At 38.7% G+C, this 22,061-nt stretch overlaps 1 long non-coding RNA gene across 1 annotated transcript in view; it reads right to left on the bottom strand.

The window, feature by feature from the left end:
* Positions 1 to 16,630: 16,630 nt before the first annotated feature.
* The window catches only part of LOC123626789, a 60,570-nt gene continuing 55,139 nt past the window's right edge, over positions 16,631 to 22,061 (bottom strand). The window contains exon 3 of the long non-coding RNA XR_006731012.1: positions 16,631 to 16,694. This is a non-coding gene — a long non-coding RNA (uncharacterized LOC123626789). The remainder of the gene's footprint in view (positions 16,695 to 22,061) is intronic.

Below are 22,061 nucleotides of genomic sequence, written 5' to 3'. Positions count from 1 at the left end.
CGCTCCAGGATCAGCACTTTTCAGTTCTCCCATGAAAAGTGATGAGGTCTTGCAAGGGCTGAGGTCATATGATCTGTCTCAGTGCTGTCTTAAACGGTTGCCAGAAGCTTAGGGCATAAAGTGGATGCTATTTTGGCCACACTTTATTGAATTCCCTCTCCAGATGCTCTACGTATTTCACAGCAGAATTAGCAATAGCAATCATTGCAGAAGATCATAAATGTCCCAACTCCTCTCTCAATCCCCAAACCAGTTCACAGCTACTACTAGCTGAAGTTGATGACAAACTTATTCCATTCACCTGACAGTGCAAAAAGTCCATGTGCTTGAGGGCTGTGGTGTCCAGGGGGGACAGGAGGGAGGTTAGAGAGAGCATCGTGGGAACGCAGAAAGTTCAGCTTTAGTCTGAGACTTTTCCTTGCTCGACATTCTGTATGTTTTATAGGACCTAAGAGGGCAGCCAATAACCCTCAACTGTGTTTCATACCCTGAGCCCCAAGCTGGACCTGTCATTTTCATTCCAAACTCACATAATCCTCCTGCAAGCCTTTGCATCCAAATCCATTTCAGCAGGTAATTTGCATAGCCAAACATTTCTGCAAAACTCTCTCTGGGGTGAGTTTACCTGGGAATCTCTATGGTGTCATCTGGAACAAAGTGACCAGGATTTTAGTTTTCATTTGAAACTGCAATCTAGCTCAGCAATTCCGTCAAAGTGATGTTAATGTATAATAATATTCATAAGAGCCCGTGCCTTGTGGGAAGGTATATTTAGAAGTTTTTCTTCCCGTGCAGCTATTTAAGGCATGTGCATCAGTCTCTTTAGCATGGCATCCCCACAAATATAGTAAATGACTGTGGGCAAATAAGTGCAAAAGTCAAACTAAATCTTCATTTTTATGCTACAAGGTGGGAATGAAGCACACGCCTGAACTTCAGGGCTCTGGGATAGTCTGCATTATTAGCTATCTAGGTGGTCAGCATGATCCGGTGATAGCTTTTAGATATATTTCTCAAATATTTATATGCCTGATCAAGCTCTATGAAAGATCTGAGTGGAGGCATTTGCCATCTCAACGTCCATCAATACTTCCACACCTCCAATAAAGAAATGACTCTAATGTCTGCCCTTTGAAGAATTAGAAATGCTAAGAAATTCATTTATGTGAATGACAGATGAATTTCATGGCATGTATTTTTTTTTAAAAAATCCTATGTCTCTTCACTTTAATTGTGAGTGAATTGGTGAGGGAATTGGTGCTTAGATTTGGAATTAGACTATAATCTTAGGCCCAAAAAATGTCCGATAACCTAATTATTGTAAATAGCATCCACTAATTTCGCCCAGATTTTCAGAGTATTGACTATGGTGATCAGCAAATCTTGGACTATAGCATTAATGAAAATTGTCACATGGAAAAACAGTTTTGAGGAGTTTACACAACAAATTACTGGATGCTTGACCGGTTGATTAGACTATTTAAGGTGCTAATACTAATGAGTTGATGAAAGGGAAAGTCAACTTGGTGTCTTCAAGTTGACATGACTCACATTGCTTTCCATCTTACTTTTGGTTATTTGTTGAAAAGTCTGACCTCTAGGCTCTATTTCGTCACAGAGGAAACATGTTCTGCCACCCTTAAATCTCTTATAAGAAAAATCATATATTCTTAGAACTGGAAGTTATCTTGAGAAACTTCCCAGTCCATAAACTGCCTTCAGGCAAAAATGTACCTAGATCAGTCTACAGGATTTTATTTTAAGCCTCAAGAAAGGACAATTTCACAGCTACATCTGATGCGCATTCTGTGTTCCTCTTTCTATACCCAGAATGGTATGATGTCTTAACTTTAAGGTTTCTGCTTTCCCTTTATTACCGACAAACATACACACACACACACACACACACACACACACACACGAACACACAGTTGTAGCCCATTTCCTATAGTTTTATCCTTTACAGAAACCTTTGTATACAACTCTGACTTTACAGCAGTGAAAACACGTCCTAGCTTTCTTACCAGCCTTCTCTTTTGGCTGGGGTTCTGAGGATGTTAATGGTGACTGGTGGGGGTGCACCAAGGCCCCTGTTATCATGCAAGCAATTGCTAACTGTGGACCTCTGACTTTGTAATTTGTTCTTTATGGACTCGCCTGCAGCCAATAAGCAAAATCAATAGTCTTTGCTGAAAAGCAAGCAAGTGCCAGTGTGTTATGTGACAGGTGAAGATACATGTGCTTACCAGGGGTCAGGGGGCCACATCAGATTTCTCTCTGACTTCTTTTCAAAAAGCTAAATCCATTTAGGGAGCATTCGTCATTGGAAAATGTTGCAGCAGGGAATAAGAAAGGCTGCTGCTCTTCTTTTCTCATTTAACGATGTTTGTTTTCAACAGCCTGTTCAATAATGTCACTGGGAAGAAATTATGTGAGAAGAATAAAGTGCTTAGAGTCTATTTATTTATTCATTCATTCATTTCTGCAGAATAACTCTAGCTGTTGCTTTCTCATGTATATTAATACAGCTGTGGTTGTCCAAACATTTGTTTGTTCTATTCGTTTCCAAGAAATAGGTAAGTCTCTTTCTATTGCCATGGAATTGATTACCTGTAGTTTAAGTCAGAGGGAAGGTTATACGAGCTTGACGGGAGACATACATATCTCTAAGCCAACATTATGGTAGCATGTAAATCCACTCAATAATTTGGCTTCTGATAAGATGCCAGGAATCTTTCCTATTTTCTCCTCAGAACCATGAGACATCAAGCAATTTTAGAGAAGGATATAAAATAAAAGGCTAATGAGTAAAAGTGGATTCAAAAGAACTAAAATAAAATGGGCTTTTAATCTTCGCTATTTTATCGCTGCATTTCTCTCTTTGGTTTCTTGGACTCCCATTGGTTTGAATGTTCAACTCAGAAAACAGGATTTCAGTCACAAGCAGGATTTCTTAACTTGGTATTAAATTGAAACAAGTAAGTGAACAGGGGGTTTTCTTTTCTTTCTTTCTTTTTTTATTCAAGGGATTTTGAGGCACCTGCAAAAGACCATGAACCCACACATCTAGCAGGAGCCAGCTGGGGTGTCAAAGGAAGGAAGAGCGAGGCAACAGCCGTGTGGCTGGCATTAGTAGTTTCTGAGAACGTGGTTTCACGGGCCAGGGGATCTGCTGCTCTGACCTGGGAATTCTTCTGAAGGAAAAATTAAATTTAGGGCACATTTATGTAGAGTGTAGCTTGACTTCAATGGTTTCTGTGGTTCCTAGTAGTACATTTGATTTTGGTTTTGTTTCACAGCCATCATCAGTCTGTATTTTTGCAGTTGTGTCATTCCAAGGGCAAGCACATATGCTTTGTTAAGAATCATTATAAACACTAAAATGATACCATCAAGAGCTGTTTTAGTAGTACCAGGGGTTGCTTTGAAGTCCTTTGAGGACTCACAATTCTGTGGCATCAGAATTGATGCTCAGTAAGATCGCATGTCATCTTATTATATGAACTCATTACAATGAAAATTCCTGCCCTCTCATAAGGATATGTAACACCTATCCAATATCCTGTTTATTCCATGTTATATTTAACATCACAGAATTCCAGTGTGCAAAAGGTAGTTCGAGTAGTATCTTCCAGTACATTGGAGCTTATGCATTTGGAGCTCAGACATTTCTTCCTAACTAGAGTGTAAATTCCTTGAGAGTAGGAACCATATCTTATATATTTTTTATATCCCCTATATTTCAGCTACCAATTCAGCATTTTATAATAGCAAAATCTGAATCTGAATTTGAGGCTGACATGGATACACAAATTTATTTGCTATGTCATATGTAAAGTATGTGTATGAGGTAATTAAAACTATTCCTGTCAAAGTAACATAATTTGTTTTTTAATTACATAAAGCTGTACATACAATCTTCATTTTCATTAGAACATTATCTGTTTATTTTGTATTTAAATAACTATGATAATAGAAAATGGAATTGAAGTCTTTTCTCTAAGGAAGTTCAACACCCATTCCAGTAGGCTTTCCTAGTATATTGACATGAAGTATTAATAATTATAGAGAGACAAATAATCTTCTAATTTATAGATACATGAACTCTTAGAATGTAAAGCTTCACTGTCCAATATGGTAGCTACATGTGGCTACGAGCACTTGAAATGTAGCTAGTCAAAATTGATATGTGATGTAATTGTAAAATACCCACCAGAGTTTGAAGACAATATGAAAAACATAATGTTAAAGATCTCATTTATCATTATTTTATTGGTTAAATATTAAAATGACAATATTTTGACTATGTTGCATTAAATAAAATAGATTATTAAAATTAAATTCATGTGTTTCTTTTAACTTTTGAAATATGGCTACTAGAAAATTTAAAGTCTAAGTCATGGCTTGTATTATATTTCTGTTGGACAGGACTGATAAAGAGTGACTTACCCAGATTAACACAGGTTGTCAGAACCAAATTGCTATGTCAGATCTACTTGATCATTTACACAAATATCATTGCTTATTCCTACTGGCTATAATTATAAGATCATCACATTTTTGTACATTTTTTACAAAAGACATCTAAATGAATAACTAAATGTGGTTAAATATTTCATTTTCTTCATGCTTCTTGTAAAAATGAATTTATAAACTAAACCAAAAGCTTTGACCTGATGTTCTAAGTTTTGTGGTGTTTAAAAACAGATTCACACTACTTATTTGCAACAAACTTATTCATTGATAGATAGAAACTCTCTGCAGGTTTGTCCCAGATGAATATTATATACTTACCTGTTTGCTGACCTTCTCCTCCTCATTCTCGCCTTCGTGCTGTTCCTTCAAGATTATCGCCAAAATCACTACAACTTCAGTTTCACTCCGAATGCTCTAAATCAGCGTTTTCACGTTATAGCAACTCACAAATCGAGATGCAACTTACAATCAATGACATCATGAGCACTGTGGCACAGTTTTTGACAATATTTTTTTCTTTCTTAGAGATAGGCAAAATAACACTCCCATCTATAACTGGTCATATTTTAGATTTTATGAAATGTAGTAAATCACGCAGAGAACCTTTATAAAGTACAGCTTTCAGGGCTTCACCCTATACACAATGAGCAATAATATTTGGGGGGGTGCATCTTGGTAAGTTGCTCTTGTTAAACACTCTCTAGGTGATCCTGATGTAGTCCTAAGACTAGCATCTCAAGAATCACTGATCTCAAGTCTTGTTCAACACAGTGTGTGTACCCTGACCAATGGCGCCAATTCACTCTGTCCATAAAACAACCAGTTAACCATTGAACAATTTTTACTTAGCACCAGCAATTGCTCATCACTGAGAGGGACATAAAAATGGTTAAGACAATCCTTTTCTCAAGGAATTTATAACTTGCCTTTCATAGTGCACTGGGATTTTTAAGTTCCAGGATGTTCCTGAAGTTCAAAGATTGTATCCCTCCTGCCAATCTGGACAATCAGAAAGGAAGCATCATTCAGTGAGAAGTTTACTACCTTTGTGAAGAGATGAGACCATACGACGATGACCGCTCTGGAGGGCAAAGTGCCTTTTGGTTAGAAGCAGAGACTGCAGGCCCAGGCCCGTGGCAGTGATGTAGTTTAAAAGCTAGATCACAAGCTACACGGGAGGTAATGAGTTCCCATTTTTGACTTAATTAAGACTTTAATGGTTATAAGGACCAAAGTCTCTCCTTAATTCCATACTGACTGAGGACAGCAATTTCAATCACTTTTATAATGTTGACCCAAAGGTACACAAAAAGAGAAAGCAAGCCCGACAGTACTAAGGTTCCTGTGTTATCCAGGTCACTTGAAGCCCCAGGCCAGGAGGACATTACTATCCCATTGCTTAAGTTATCTCCTAACTCTTACCTGGCTGTTTGATGTGGAGCCATCAACCCTGAGGGGCCATTTGGAGGAAGATGAGAGTTCACATTCACAGAAATGGAGCTGAGATGTGAAACACGCCGAGAATGCAAGCAACTATCCTAGATATCTTATTGTGGGAACTAGAAGGCCCCTTCTGTGGCATCCACTGAAGAATCCTAGGCAGGAGCACCACCCCTCCCCAGGAAGAGTTTTCTCTTTGTCCTGTTGCAGAGGCCTGAAATTTTCCATTAGAGATTCCTATGAGTTAAGATATTTTCTCCCTTAGCCTGTAAATGCACCGAGTCGAAATTCAGCAATGGTTTACAGAGCCACAAGGTGAATCACATGCTGCGCTAAGCACTGGGAGTGTAACGTGAAACAAAAGGAGATCCAGCTCCTGATCTCATGGAGTTTTCAGTCTAGGGGTAGAAGTGGATATTAATAGAAAAAGAATTGCAATAACAAATGGCTGCTCATAAACTGATGTAAATAAAAGCAAAAATCATCAGCTTATGCATTAGTCACTAGTGACAAGAGAATTTGAAACTAAACCAGGAGGCAAAGGAAGGAAAGCTTCTTTGAGGAGCTGATCCTTGAAATGTACCCTTGAAATGGTGGAGCCTAACTGCATAGATTTCAGTCCTCTTTAAGACAGATTTCATTTGATAGATTTTACTATTGACAAATCCAGGAGGATGGTAAATCTGCTGAATTATGAAAATATCTTTGATAGATATGAAATTTTAAATGTTTATAAAACTTGGTAGTTTAATTATAAGTCCTGTATAGAATGTATTCACAGGGGCAGACAGTAGATAAAGTTCAGACAATTGAAATCTACAGCTATTATGTATATTTCTTTTAGAAAACACTTGGGTTTCTTCTCTGAACTAGAATTTTTCTGGACCATGTAAAAATAATTAGTGTGTGCACATGCATATGTGTGTGAGTTCCATTCCTAGCACAGAGACTGCTAAAATAATAAATGACTGGTCATTGGGTGTGGGGAGGGAATAAAAGAGAGGATAAAAAGCTAGGGTTTAGGTAATTTATTTTCCGTGATAGTAGAAGAAGGCAGAAGGTTCTGGGAAAAAGAAAAGTTATGATATTTCAAGCAACTAATGGTTGGACTGATTGATACTTTCCAAATGGTAGAAATTGAGACCATTGAGTCTCAACTGAGCGGCTATACATTTTCTGAAAAGGGTAGCATGCAAAGACTTGCCTTTTTTCATGAATAAATTGAATTGATCTAAATTATGCATAGCAAAAATGTTTCATCTTACCTGCCAAGTCTTATAGATGGAAAGCCCATATCTAAGGGTGTTGAGTCTAGGATACAGAAACAACATCTGGGCTTAGCAGGAAAGAGCACCGTAACTGATTAGCTCACTTATTACAATTTTTGCTATCCTGCTCTAAATAGTCTCATTCACCTGAATTTTACATGTTTTTCTCTTTCCTTTGGCCACCTAGAGCTATTCCAAGATACAGGAAAAGGAAACCATTTTTTAGATCTTTAATGATTGTAATTACTACAGAAGCAATATTAGCTCATCAGGATTTTTTTTCTTTTAATGATTTTAGAGAGGAAATAAAATCAGCAAACAACAAAGGCAATTTTCTTAACATAAAGTTGGATGTTTTAAAGTAATTTGCATTGCCAGTGCTGGAAAATGTCAGGTCTTTTTTGGACTCAAATCCCCTTATGTCACACCAGGGCAAGAAGGGTAATGTTTATAACATCTGAATCTCTGAACCAGTGAATAAAAGATATAAGTGTTACTTAGCTGAGATGTGAATAAATATTTATAACAATGGCACACGCATAGCTAATTGAATGACTTTTGTTAATATTAAACTAGATATTCGTGGACATGTGCCTTTTTCTATAATGAAAATATTGCCTTGGGCTAGTTTTGTTTTTCTTGTCTAGAACAATTTATGTGCTTTCACTGAAATGAATATAAACTCCTATTCTCATGACAAAAGAATTCACCATTAATTTGAGTAAAGAATTTCTTTTTTCCCTTTGTGGTATACTTTATGGAGAAAGCAAATCCTAAATGTATCTTGAAATTTTGGTTTATGCATTATATTTAATTTCAACAACAACATTCAATGTCTATAAATAGAGATTTCTAGGATTATTAGGACCCGATATATTGTTATCAAGTCCATAAGAGATTTTCTTTTGATTAATTTAAAAAGTAATAAAAACAAAGCAAAGCAAAATAAAATTCCTATGTGGCTGTTTGTGTAAAGTTTTAACTTAATATTTTCCTTATTTCCTCAATCTTTTTTCTCCCTTCTTTTTTTCCTCCTCTTCATTTTTTTTTTATGTGCGCATCAAAGGATTTGTTTTGTTGTTTGTTGCTTAGCATTTAATCTCTCTTCTTAATGGCACCTCATTTCCTTTTGGACAATGAGCTCTTCCCTATTATGACCAGTCCTGTGTCCAACTAGGAAGTCTGGGGTGTTATATCCACTCTCTCCCTGGCACTGGCATAATCAGGGTAGCTGCCCATGATTGGCCATGATTGGTCGATTAGATATTCTCTCTGAGAACTTTGATAAACAAGGTAGGCAAGGCCAGAATGAGCTCTTAGAGAACTTCCATCTAATAGCTGTGGTGACAGCATCTTGACCATCATGTGCCTGCTAATGAAATGATTGCTCTATTTCCTGCTTCCTAGACCTCCAAGTTTCCTTGGTGTCTGCTCATTGACTAGCCCTTTTTTCTACCTCCAGTCATGCTTATGATTAACTTAACGGGGTTGAAATAAATATGGTCAAGCCTGAACTCTAGGCTTTCAGCTTGTGGAATTCAGTAAATAGTGGTTCCATTGCTAAGGTAGGAAATATTAGAGGAAGAGCAAATTTGGAAAGAAGTATGTTTGAACTGAATGAGATAAAAGTGTTTGTGCGATGTCTATGAAAAGTGTTCCACATAGAAGCATGGTCCAAAGCTCAGGTTAAGGATAACATCTAGAAATATATTAATAAATTTGAGTACTGACTGCATACAGGTGGTGGTGGTTGTTGTAATCATACAAAGGGTAAGATCATTAAAGGAAGGTGTGGAAAAGGAAGAGTGTTGAGTTAGGATTGGACCTTCAGGACAACTAACGTTTAAGGAGCATTAGGAATGGAACCTGGGAAAAGATCTGAGATGGTTTTTTATTTAGTTCAGATTTTCTGTCCCATGTATATGGGCCAATTCAGGGTTCACAAAATGCCAAGCATCTGAATTCATGCAGTCAGATACTATCAGGCAGTGTTCAACTCAATGGCAGAGATATTTAGTTGTTTGCCAAAAATTCATGCTCCCCCTTTCATGGTGTAGGGTTGATTCTGGTGGACAGTTGTGCAGCCACGGACATTTTCAGATGACTTTGCGTTTAAGCATGGCCATGTGATTAGCTCGTACCAATGGAAGGAGAGTAAAAGTGTCAATTGTCACTTCCTGTTTGAGGCTTTAAGAAGCAAGATTCTCCAGTTTTCCTTTCCTTTTCTAAAAATTATATGAAAAGAACTTTAAGGCCCAAGATTATGGCAAACCATGGGGTTGAAGGATTCTGTGATTCCAGATCATTCAGAGGAAAGCCACCAGCCAACCAAGAACATCTACACTGGGTTATTCTGTGTTATGTTACTGAAATATTGGAGCTTTTTTGTCTTAACAGTATTAGTACAAACCAAATCTGAGCATGATATGGAGCAAACTTTTAGATAATGGACTTACAGTTTAATTTTTTAAAAATGTATAGATGTGTTGGCATTATAGAAGTGTAGGTTACAACATTTATTTAATGCAAATCTGAAATAACGTGGTCTATCTCCCATTCATTATTTACAAACTTTTCTAATTTAAAGTTTAGTGATGCTATTCAAAGATAACAAGTGGTGTTAAGCACTAAATTAACTAATCAATTAATTCAATTCAGAAAGCAAATTAAGATTGTCTAGTAAATAAAACACAACTCTTTCCACTAGATGACTAAACCTTAAAGATCCACCAATTACTATTTTCCTTGCAGTTACGTTAAGATGTCTTCAACCTATTGTTTCTGCTCAGAGATAGATAATTGTTTGATAGTATGCCTATGTGCCAAAAGAATAGATGTTTTTTATTTCTTAAATGCCATCTTAAAAAGTAATGTAGGTGTTTGCTTTTGAGCCAAGGTGGCCACATTTGGCTCTTCCCTCCATAAGGGAGTGAGGTTGAGGAGGCAAGAGAGCATAAAGTCCTCTTCTCTCCACTCACAAACAGTGGCCCCCATCAAGGACTGTGTCCATGCAGAGGAAGGGAGCATCTTTTTTCTAAATAGCATAAAAACACCATGTGGGCTGGCAGCAGCTCTTGATAGTGACACTCCCTCCCCACCACTAATCTCGAAGGTCATTTTATACTAATACATAGAGAGCTGCATTTTTTTAATAGTTTCAAAAGTTTGATTGATGGACACATTGAAATACTTTCAAATATTTGCTTTTATAGACAATACTGTATTGGATATCTTTGTACATATATATGAGTATTGCTCTAGAGTAAATTACTCAAACTGGGATTGCTACATCAAAAAGCAGATGTATTTTAATTTCGATAGGTATCATCAAGCTGCACTCCATAAATACTGGGTTAATTTACAGCCCCACAAGCAATATGTGAGAGTGCCTATTCACTTTCATCTGATGAGATGCCATCAGATGGGATGCCATCCTTGTTCTGGGCTCCCATGCAGAAAAGAATTGATCCTTTTAAATGAGAAAATGGAGTTGTAAAGAGGAATTACATGTACGTGAAACAAAAGAGATTTAGTGCTTTTTTGCACTATGCAAAATCTGTTCTCATATAATATTTCTGAAAGAATATACAGAAGGGAGATTTGTCAGTGTATACCCTTTGTGAAATTTTGCACTTCATACTGAATGTGAAGGAATTATTTGCCAAAATGTCCGTAGGACTTGGGTAATATGTGCTCTCAGATACTGGGCAGCCATGCCTGGAAGTAGATATTGAAGATGTCAGATGAAGATGGTGGATAATGAGAGTTTATTGATATGGAGGCATACCCTGTGATTCAGAGCACCCAGAGTTGTTTCTCATATGCCACTGGAATCACTCCTTGAAGCTTGGAACAAATAATGACCTGGCAGGCTATTGAGAAAAGGACCAACAGATTTACAGGTGTATGCATGACCATGTTCTTCATGAAGATCCGGAGGGAAGTTCCTTCACTAGGGCAATGGAGAATATGCTGGTGGCTGGGGCTTAGCGTTATTGTGAAATGCAGTAGTGGTTGAGAGGAATCTGGAATGTGTGGTAAAAGAGGAGATGATGAAATGTCATCACTTCAGGAGCAATTGCAGCAGTAGACTGCAGCTTGTCCCACTAACCCTCCACTTACAATTTTCCCTCCAAAACTTTGAACAACCACCACCTTGAAGAATTGAAATGTGATAGGATTTCAGCAGGCATGGGGTGGACTGTAGCAGACAATGCTGGTGCTTTGCCCAGATCCTCTCAGATTTCTTACAGTATTTTCTGTGTACAACCTCCATTGCCTCCTACCACTGACTACCTTTTGTCTCCCAGAAAGAGCTGGAACTTGAAGCTCTTCTCTGGAGAACTGCCCTCAGACTACTTGAGCTGCTTGGCTACACACCCAGAGAGCTAAGCATGCTTGAGGGTTACCTCTCCCCCAGGGTGGCCCTTGACAAATGACTGTCAGGCACCAGAATATAAAAGCCCAGCCCCCTTGCCTCTGTGGTGCACCTTGACCGAGAGAATACCTTTGCATGGCTTCCTTCCTTTCCCTGTCCTGTGTCCTTTACTTTTTTACTGGTCTCCTCAGGAAGCATTTCCTGAATAAATCACTTGCATAAGGATCTTTATGGCAGGATTTGCTTTCAGAGGACATATTACAAGACCTTAACCTTTAGTCTCATATATTTTTGATGGAAGTAAATGTTAGCCAGTCTTTTTGGACAGCAGTTTGACAATATTGCCAAAGACAATCAACAGACTTTAAAATGTGTGTGACTGTTGAACTATCCATCCCATATAAATATTTATGTACAATTAGGTTTAATGCAATGTGGTTTATAACATAAATGAAATAGAATGGAAATAATCTAAACATACAGTGATAGGAGATTTAGTAAGCTATGATACACTCACATCATGGAATGTTAGTGATTAATATTAAAATTATTTAAGAAATAAGAAATAGACCAAACTCAAAAATTATTAGCATTTGTTCAGACTAGTCTTCACCATCCAACTGGCTTCACTAATAATGTCTTGTATTATGGGGAAACTAGTTCACTCATATAGTGATTTAGAGGGTACTTTTAAATCATCTGGTAGTTAAGTGGGAACAAGACTGCACTTAGAATGCCAAAATCTCAATTCACATCCCAGTCTATTTACTATTTATGAAGCCTCAAGCAAATCATTTTACTTCCCTGGCTAGGAGAAAAATTTGTGCACCTTCCATTATGAGGTCAATAAACAACTGGGGTTAACCAACAAAAGGATGGACTAGCTTCATTGCAGTAGGAGTCAGTAACCAAACAACTGAATCTGAGGTGTTCTAGAAAACAGCCGCAACAAAGCTGGTCACGTTATCCAACAGTTTAGTCATAAGATCTAGGGTGAACCACAGCAGAAGAACATTAAATATTTGATTCAGGAATGTCTAAGTCCATTTGAGGGTGAGGATGTAGGAAAGATGGACTGCTGTTCCTCAATATGCATTCTTTCTTTTTGATAGTAATAGAACTTCTGATTTGGACAACAAAAAATAAAGACAACTTTTCTCAGCTTCCCTTGCAGTTAAAGATGGCCATGTGAGTAAGTTCTACCCAACAGGATGCAAGCAAATATAACATACAATTTCTGGGTGATGCCTTCAAAGGAAGGGATGTTCCCTCTCCTGTTCTCATCTTCTTGTAGTTGGAATGTGGACTATGCAAAAGAAGATTAACACTCTAGGAATATTTTCCTTTGTAATGTTCAATAAATATTGGCTGTTTTCATGATGCAGAGATTCTGGAACATAGAAGATGATAAGCATTAATTTATTTTTCTATTAGTACATTCAGGCTGCCATAAGAAAATATCACAGATTGGGAGGCTAGAACAACAGAAATTTATTTTCTTACAGTTTTGGAGGCTGGAAGTCCAAAATCAAGGTGCTGGCAAATTAGGTTTCTGGTGAGGGCTCACTTCCTGGCTTATAGACGGCTGCCTCTGGCTGTGTCCTTACATTGCATTTTCTCTGTTTATGCAGAGATGGAGAGAGAGAGAGAGAGAGAGAGCATGTGCTCTAGTATCCCTTCCTTTCCTCATAAGGACACCAATTCTATCAGATTAGGGCCTCAACCTTATAACCTCATTTCATCTTTACCTCCTTAAAGGCCCTGTCTCCAAATACAGCCACATTGGGAATTAAGGCTTCAGCATATTAATATGGCAGAGGGGAAGGGGATGAACACAATTCAATCTTCAACAATTTTGTTCATCCATCAGTCAGTATCCTCACATATAGTTATTGTAAAGAAGAGCCATATGATAAAAACAGATTCTTGGTAGCAAAGCACCTGCATTTCCTAAACACTGATATCTACTTGTTGAGTCATTTGTGTTTGATATTCTGAAAATCTTATCCTGGTTATAAAACTATATCTAAATGTATATTGTGAAGGGTTAGATTTTAAATAGATTAAATTGGTAATTTATCCTATATAGTGACTAAGTAGAATACCGCTGTTTTCACTAATAAAATGTGTTCATTACGATTGGAAAGTTACGATGGAAAATTCTGTCTTTTTCTTTTTCTGAGTGTGTAGCTTTAGCTAAACTCTAATCTCTGCAAATGCAGAGAGAATATTTTCTAGTTCATCACTGGCACATAATAGGTGCTCAACAACATGAATAAATGAGTCCTGATTTTTCTTTATTGCCTACAGTATAAGCCTGAGATGAATCAGGTTCTGTCTTAGGATTTTTTGACTGATCTTCTGGACCTCACTGCATGTCTAGTGTGTTGATCACCGTCCAGAAAACCCTTTATAAGTCTGAATATATATATGACAAAGCTTCCAAGGGACATTGTCGTAGGAGATCAATGAGGAAGAAGTTTTTCAACTTCATATATGAAAAATTAGAAAGCCCATGAAAGTTACAACCATCAAGCAACTATATTAACTCCAACTCCATCATTCTGTTGGATTCAAGTCTCTTCTTTAAAATAAAACACACACACACACACACACACACACACACACACACACACGCATGCATTTCCTGTATCTCATAGGTCCTTCGGGCTGCTCACCTGTCTCTCTTTCCCTTGGCAGTTACATGTACTCTCTGTCTGATAGCACAAATTAGCACCTACTTGTTCTTCAAGTTCAGGTTAGTTGTCACCTTCTTGCAGGGGGATTTTTGGCTTCACAATGGAGTTCTCAAAGCCTCATATACCTCTTCTATTTAAAACCTACCCCAATTATAATTTCATGTATTTGTGTTTGATAATTCAATTAACATTTGTGACTCCACTAGACTGGAAGTTTAATTAGGGCAAGAATAATATTTGTTTATTTTTATTATTGTTATTTTTATTTCTATTTCCTAGCCCCTATCATTTAGTTGAAGAAAAAAAAAATTGGCATTCAAAGCAAGGAATTATGAAAATCTGAAATGGCCCCAGTCCCTGAACAACTCCTGTGTGTCACATGAAGGCTTTTATTCCAAATAATTAAGCTTTTTAGTGCCCTGACATTCCCTGGCAATTTTTGAGGTCGGCATTCAGCATGACTGTAGCTTTCTCTTACCGTATTCCTATAGTTCTTTGATTCACCATGTATCTGAGCTGCCGGAGCACTCGTCTCCACGCCGAGTGTTGCCTTAGACAGCCTGTTTCTCATGAGGACCAGGTGAACTGTGGTCACTGCAAATGGACTTGAACCTTACTGGCTTTCCTGCATGCAAACTGCTTCTAGGTGACAATGCTCCTTCCATCTCCAGATGAGAAGTCACTGTCAATCTACTTAAGACTGAACCTGGATATTATTTCCACTGTGAATCTCTTTTCTAGGGCTTAGTTAGCTGAACTGATTATGTCGTTCTGGGTCTCCTACAAGAAAGCTGCCAACCAGGCCAAACTGTCTGCTGGGGAATTTGAGAAAAATGTTAACCGGGGCTGAGCAGGAGCTTGCCAAATTCACAGCTCACCCTGACATTTAGTGGAGACATTCAGTGCACTCAGCACAGTATCCCAGCCACCCCCTGCTTTAGTTAGTATGATGATTAATTCCTTCCTTGCAGGGTGGAGTTCATTGAACCAAAGTGCATGCTCACAACCTACATCTGGCCAGGGGACAGATTTCCCCTGCAACACTTACAGAACCCAGGCGGTTGGTCTCGTGGGACCTGAGGCCTCCTTGGAGTTCAGATGCCTGAACTGATTGTTTGCCACAACGTCTTGGATATTATCAATCCTCCCTTCAGAAAAATGCAGGGGGATTTTAGAGTTTGCCATTAGGTCGCATGCAGCTCTGGCCTCCACCGTGGCTCACTGCGTATATAACCTCTGGTGAGAACAATTTAAATGCACCATTAATCCCTTGATGGTCACGAGTAGTTGTACCCGCTGGGGTTTCAGTGGCAGGGCAATCGGCATCTGCTTTCTCATGATTTCGCAATGTAGCCAACAATCTTTGGCTCTGCATCTTGGTCCTTTTCCACAGTTTTATCCCTGATTCAATTTGTTAATTTTTTTTTCATGAGAACTTTCTTTGGCTTCCCCTACATGACTGCCAGTGGTTGGGCATGAGCATAATGTTTTTGCCTCCTTTAGAAGGTGAGTGAACAAAAGAAAGGACGGATTCTTATGTTCATCTGTATTCCTAGTGTCTAGTACAACTGGAAAATTGCGGATGGTAAGTACATACATAGAATTGAGCCAAATTCTTTGAAGTCTTCTAAAATTAAGACTCTGTAGTTCCCTACTGCATTATTTCCATTCTTTTACTAGAAAATTAGACACCAATGATCACTATTACCATGAGATCATTTTCTTGGATATCGTGCTTGTCATTACAGAAAGAAGATTTTATAAATCTAGTCTCGTTGCTATACAAATAAAGTTCAAGATTGATAATGTTGCCCTGGCTCTATGTTGCAGAAGCACAAGAGAATGAAATTATTAAATCAAAATACTAATGGTCTGGTCATATTTAGTTGGGGGGCATGTATGAAGTGGGGACTCAGATATCATGTATACCCACAGGAGATTTGGGGAGAGTAGTGGCTATGGGAGTTTATTGTCAACAGAGATCACAGAGAGGGGAAGCACATTGCGTATCATGTCTAGAGGACACCACTAACATTGTGGACTAATGAACAGGGCCTTCTCTGCACCCCTTTCTAGACAGAGGGGCTGCCCTTCATTTTACAGAGGAGGAACCTGCAACCCACACAGGTAAAATGACTTGTCCAAGGTAACACAGCTAGCTGGTGGCAGAGCTATGCCTAGAATACAGATTTCTGAAATTCAAAGTTAAGATAATATATAGAGAGTCCCTATAAGAGAACCTGACACATAGACTTAATTGTTTCCTTCACCCCCCCAAAAAGATAAATCCATGTCCATATCCCTGGACCTTGTGAATGTTACCTTATTTGGAAAAAGCGTCCTCGCCGATGTAACTAAGTGAAGGATCTTGAGACAAGAGCATCTTGGACCACGTGGGTGAGCTCTAAATCCATTGAAGGACTTTGAAGCATCCTTTTAAGAGACAGAAAAACAGAAGACATGGGCAGAAGAGGAGGGGGGTGGGCAATGTGATCACAGAGGCAGAAACTGGATTGATGCAGCCACAGGAAATACCAACAAATACCAGAAGCTGGAAGAGCCAAAAAACAAATTCTCCTCTAGCGCCTCCTTCAGATTCCTGGACCCCAGAGCCACGCACGAAAGAATAAACTCCTGTTGCTTTTGGCCACCACGTTTATGGTGGTATGTTACGGCTGCCTTGGGAAACTAACAGGGGAGGTATGAAAGGAGCAAATCCTCTTCCTCAATTCTGCTTCCCACTTCTTGCCTCTGCATAAGGATGTTCACAGATCACTTGTTATTTTAAGTAAATGGCAGTTAGAGCTACCAGGACCCCTGCTCAGCACCGTCGCCTCCCTGGGATCCAGGGTAATGTAGTGAAGAGCGAGACCAGTTTGGCTCATTGCATCTTAGGAAATTTTATTGATCTCGTGATGCCTACTGGCATCTTGGGAGCAGGCAATAAAATATCACAAGCCCAGTTCCCAGGAAGAAATTTTCATAACGATTTATATAGTTTCTGTCCCTGTTTGAGTTATATAATTTCTTTTCCCCACGTCATCCCACCCCTCAATTACATAACCATCCACATCCCACAATATGCTACAGATGATTTATCAGGAGATCTGGAAGAAAAAAACCTGGAAGTGTGATCTTCTCTTCCAGTTCAGAGAAGATGATGATTTGAGATCCCATCCAGTAGCCGTAGCTGCTGCTTAGGCGTACCTGGCATCATGGAAAAAACACACCGGCTCACAAACACTGGGCATGTCCCCAGGGAGATCTGGGCACCACCAACATCTTGACACATAGTTGCATGTGTCCCCCTCGGTGCCCAGCCTCATTAAGAGGTAAGACAAATACATAAATACAGAAATCCTATATATAAAATAAGGGAAAAGAAGGGGCACTTACTCCTATTATAAAAGTTACAGGACAAAAGGAGATGCCAGCCACCACCAGATAGCACCATGGAAAATGAGATGTCAAACTGTAGAGAACAGTAAAGGTATTGTCCTTCTATGTCCTTCATTGGATTTAGGGCTCACCCAGGTGCTCTAGGAGCAGAGGTGGAGAATAGTCAGGGCATACTGACTGCAAAACTTGTCTTCCTAAGCTAAGCAGGTGCAGTTAAATGCAGGTTTGAGAGAGGGTATTCCCTCCCTTGCTGAGACCTAGAGTGATTGCCAATGAAAGGACCTCGGAAGGAGAAGACATGGCTGTTGGCACCTGGGAGGTCAGGAGGGCTGTTTGAAGAACCACACACAGCTTGACACGGGTTCCTAACTAAAGCCTGCTCAACGAGCCCATGGTTGCCATTACCATGAAAAACTAGATGTTCCAGAAAATACTTGTTTTAATTTTTTTTTTTTGGTGTTGCTTTGTAGAATGCAATTTTCCATTAAAAGGCCATCTGTCAGAGAATACTCAATACCTCAGGTAGACGTAAGCATTTTTTCTCTATGTTCGCATAGTCCTTTGTTCATTAATATAGCCCTAATCTCACTATGCAAGTTGCATGTGGAGCATCGAGCTAGCATGATAGGTACCAATGATGAAGGAAGGAAGGAAAGAATCTGATATTGCTCTTTTTTGATTGTGCCCAGGAGTTTCGCTATTTAAAGCAAGTGTATCTTGAGGTGACCTCAAGATACAAAGGTAAAAGTAACTTGTCTGGGAGCAGGGCAAGAATCTTTAAGATATAGATGACTATTTCCTCTTCCCTCAGTATCTAAGTGATAATTTTGGATAATAAACTCTGTTTTGAGGGAACTCCTGAATCTTTTGGTCATGCATTCCAGGCACTTCAATTTCAACCTAAAAAAAAAAAATCTGCTTAATATATTGGTACAGTTCATTTTCAGGCTTTCCCAAAAGACTCTTTCATTCCCCAAAGGGCTCAGCAAACTGAGAATGTTCATTAAATTAGGATTACTATTTGGCTTTGACAGACAAATGTGCTTCCTGGAGCAATGCTGCTTGTACATTTAGAGTGTTGTATTGCTTTGTTTTAAGAGACATCAGACTGTTTCTTGGTGTATTACCAAGAAAGCATAATTAATCCTTCTGGCCTCAAGTAGGAATACTTTTTCAGCAAATATAGCAGTGGGATTACATCACTCAGGAATATGGATCTACAAATCGTGCTGCTATAAATCTAGGTTCTTACAAATGTTTGTACTTTAACCAATGAATAACAAAATTCTCTAAGATTTGCTGATTTATTCATTCAGATATTTTTTCATTCAATACTCAATGTATACTTATTCTTCCAGGTGTTTTTTCCTTCTTCCTTAGCCACTAAATACAAGTTCCTTAAAATCTTTAAGAGTCATAACCTGATTGCCTTCTCTTCTTAAATTTACCAGGACTTGCTTGTTTGGCTCCTTATTTCTCTTGGAACCACTCTTCTCATCATTCAAATTCTGGAAACTGTTTATTGAATACTTTGAAAACATTTTCCTAAACTAAAAGAAGAAATTTGCATTTTCCTCTCGGAATGTCTTACCTTTGAAGAAAAACATCACTAAGAAAAACAACGTTCTTTCAGGAGCTTCTGATAAAGACATGAGCCCACCACTGATACTGAAAGAAGAAAAGCTCCTCTGTAATCCTAGCACCCTGGGAGGCCGAGGTGGGTGGATCATTTGAGCTCAGGAGTTCGAGACCAGCCTGAGCAAGAGCGAGACACCATCTCTATTAAAAATAGAAAGAAATTAGCTGGACAACTAAAAATATGCACAAAAAGTTAGCCAGGCATGGTGGTGCATGCCTGTAGTCCCAGCTACTTGGGAGGCTGAGGCAGGAGGATCACTTGAGCCCAGGAGTTTGAAGTTGCTGTGAGCTAGGCTGACGCCATGGCACTGTAGCCCCGGACCACAGAGTGAGACTCTGTCTCAAAAAAAAAAAAAAAAAAAAAGAAAGAAAGAAAAAAAAGAAAGAAAGAAAGAAAGAAAGAAAGAAAGAAAGAAAGAAAGAAAGAGAGAAAAAGAAAGAAAAAGAAAGAAAGAGAGAGAGAGAGAGAGAGAGAGAGAGAGAAAGAAAGAAAGAAAGAAAGAAAGAAAGAAAGAAAGAAAGAAAGAAAGAAAGAAAGAAAGAAAGAAAGAAAGAAAGAAAGAAAGAAAGAAAGAAAGGAAAGAAAAGCTCCTGGCCTTACACCAATCAGGAAATCAGTTCAAGGGGAAAGAAAGTATTGTGTGTGGGATTCCATCTGTGAACTGACTCCTGCTTTAACCCTCAGGAGCCGGTAACCAAAGTTTTAATTTTCTTAAGTTATTAGTTTTAAAAACCAAGATAAATAAAAAGTCTTAGAGCATATGAATTTCTTGAACTCAAAAAATTAAAATTAAAACATGGCAAATTTAATCCAGTGTTGAGAGGATAGGACAGCACAAGTACAAGCTGAAACCAGGATAAAAGAGTAGAATTGATGAGGGCAATTTAAATGGGTTTTTGTCAAAGAGTCAGAGCAAGAAAATACTTGAATAAATCAACTGGCTTCATTTTTATCAGAGGCTGACACCAAATGAGGACATTGGACTGGACATCAGTCAGTCCCTGACAAACAGAATCTATCTTATTTTTCCCTTCCTAAAGTGGTAGACAGACATAGTTCAGCACTTGAATTGGGGGCTCCTTATTTCATTTAAACCAATCAATATTTATTCATCTCATTACAACAGAGCTCATAATATAATACACAGCTGCTTAAGCATTAACTTAAACTCATAGCTAAGCTCCTAGATGACTTTTTTTATGTATGCATGTGTGTCATGTAGACAAAGTAATTGGGCAAATGGTTATTTGGGGGTTTTGATGGGTTGCTTACTTGGATACCAACATATTTAGCACAGGTAAGGATATGGAAGGCATACCCAAACAATACTCCTTTCTATCCTTTAACGTTCAGTACCCAACCCCCGGGGTAGAGGACCGGTACTGGTCCCTGACCTGTTAGGAACGGGGCCACACAGAAGGAGTTGAGTGGCAGGGCGAGTGAGCAAAGCTTCATCTGTATTTACAGCCACTCCTCATCACTGGTATCACCTCATAAGCTCCGCCTCCTGTCAGATCAGCAGGAGCATTAGATTCTCATAGGAACACGAACACTACTGTAAACTGTGCATGCGAGGGATCTAAGTTGCACACTCCTTATGAGAATCTAATGCCTGCTGATCTGGGGTGGAGCTGAGGCAGCGACGTTAGTGCCCAGGAGTGGCTGCAAATACAAATTATCATCAGCAGAGAGGTTTGGCTGCACAATGAATATAATATGCTTAAATCATCCAGAAACCATCCCCTTCCCCTGTGTCCATGGATATATTGTCTTCAATGAAACCAATCCATGGTGTCATAAACATTGGAGACTGCTGCTTTAACCCCTATATCAAACTGCTGGTTAAACCCCTTCTCTTCCAAAAATATCTCTGGCTGTTCCAATGAACTTTGTTCTCTCTCTTCTGAAATCTTATAACTTGTCAAATGTAACACTCATAATTGATTTGACATTCATCACATACTACACTGCAGTGTGTTTATATGTCGTGTGTGCATGTACCTTATTACCTCAGTGAAACTGCAAACTGCTCAGAGGTTGGAATTAAGCCTTAAACTTCACAGTCCCCCTATCTACCAGAGCTAGGCATGCACAGGGTCTCTGATTAATTCGTATTAATCATTTAACATATTTAATACATTTATTTAATTATAAACAATTTAATTAACAGTTAATAACTGATTATTAATTTATTCTACAAATATTTATAAATGATCTACTATGTGCTTGGCACTATTAATAAGTGCTGAGGATTCAAAACCGATAATGGCTGTGGCCTCGTGGGGTAAGTATTCTAATCGGGAAGACAGGCAGTAAACAAATAATGAAATGAGTAAATAAAATCATGCCAGACTGTGATAAGGGTGATGAAGAAACATAAAGCTGGGTGAGGGAATGGAGAGAGTTGGGCTATTCTAGAGGAGGTGATATTTGAACTGCAATATGACATAACTGAGGGAAAAAGCCATGTGAATATCTGGGTGGGGCGAGCGGGACTCAGGGATGACAGGTATCACCTTGCAAGGAAGCTAGTTCACAAGAGGTCGTTGCATGATCTCCAGGAAAGGGGAGGCTATTTTCTTCCCGCAGTAAAGAAGAGTCTGCTTCTGTTGCTCAGGACAGTTAGGGGAATCTAGGGAATCTAGAGGCCTCAGACTTGTCCCAAATATTCTCATGCTGGGTCTCAGACCCCCACTTTTCCCCTCTCAGAGGCAAGGCTTTGTCACAGGAGGCCTGTCAAAGCTATTTGCCTTTAGTCTTCT

This window comes from Lemur catta, chromosome 23 (assembly GCF_020740605.2).
Source record: "Lemur catta isolate mLemCat1 chromosome 23, mLemCat1.pri, whole genome shotgun sequence".
Classification (NCBI taxonomy): domain Eukaryota; kingdom Metazoa; phylum Chordata; class Mammalia; order Primates; family Lemuridae; genus Lemur; species Lemur catta.
The sequence above is the reverse complement of the archived record's forward strand: the minus strand, read 5'-3'. Positions and strand labels throughout refer to the sequence as shown.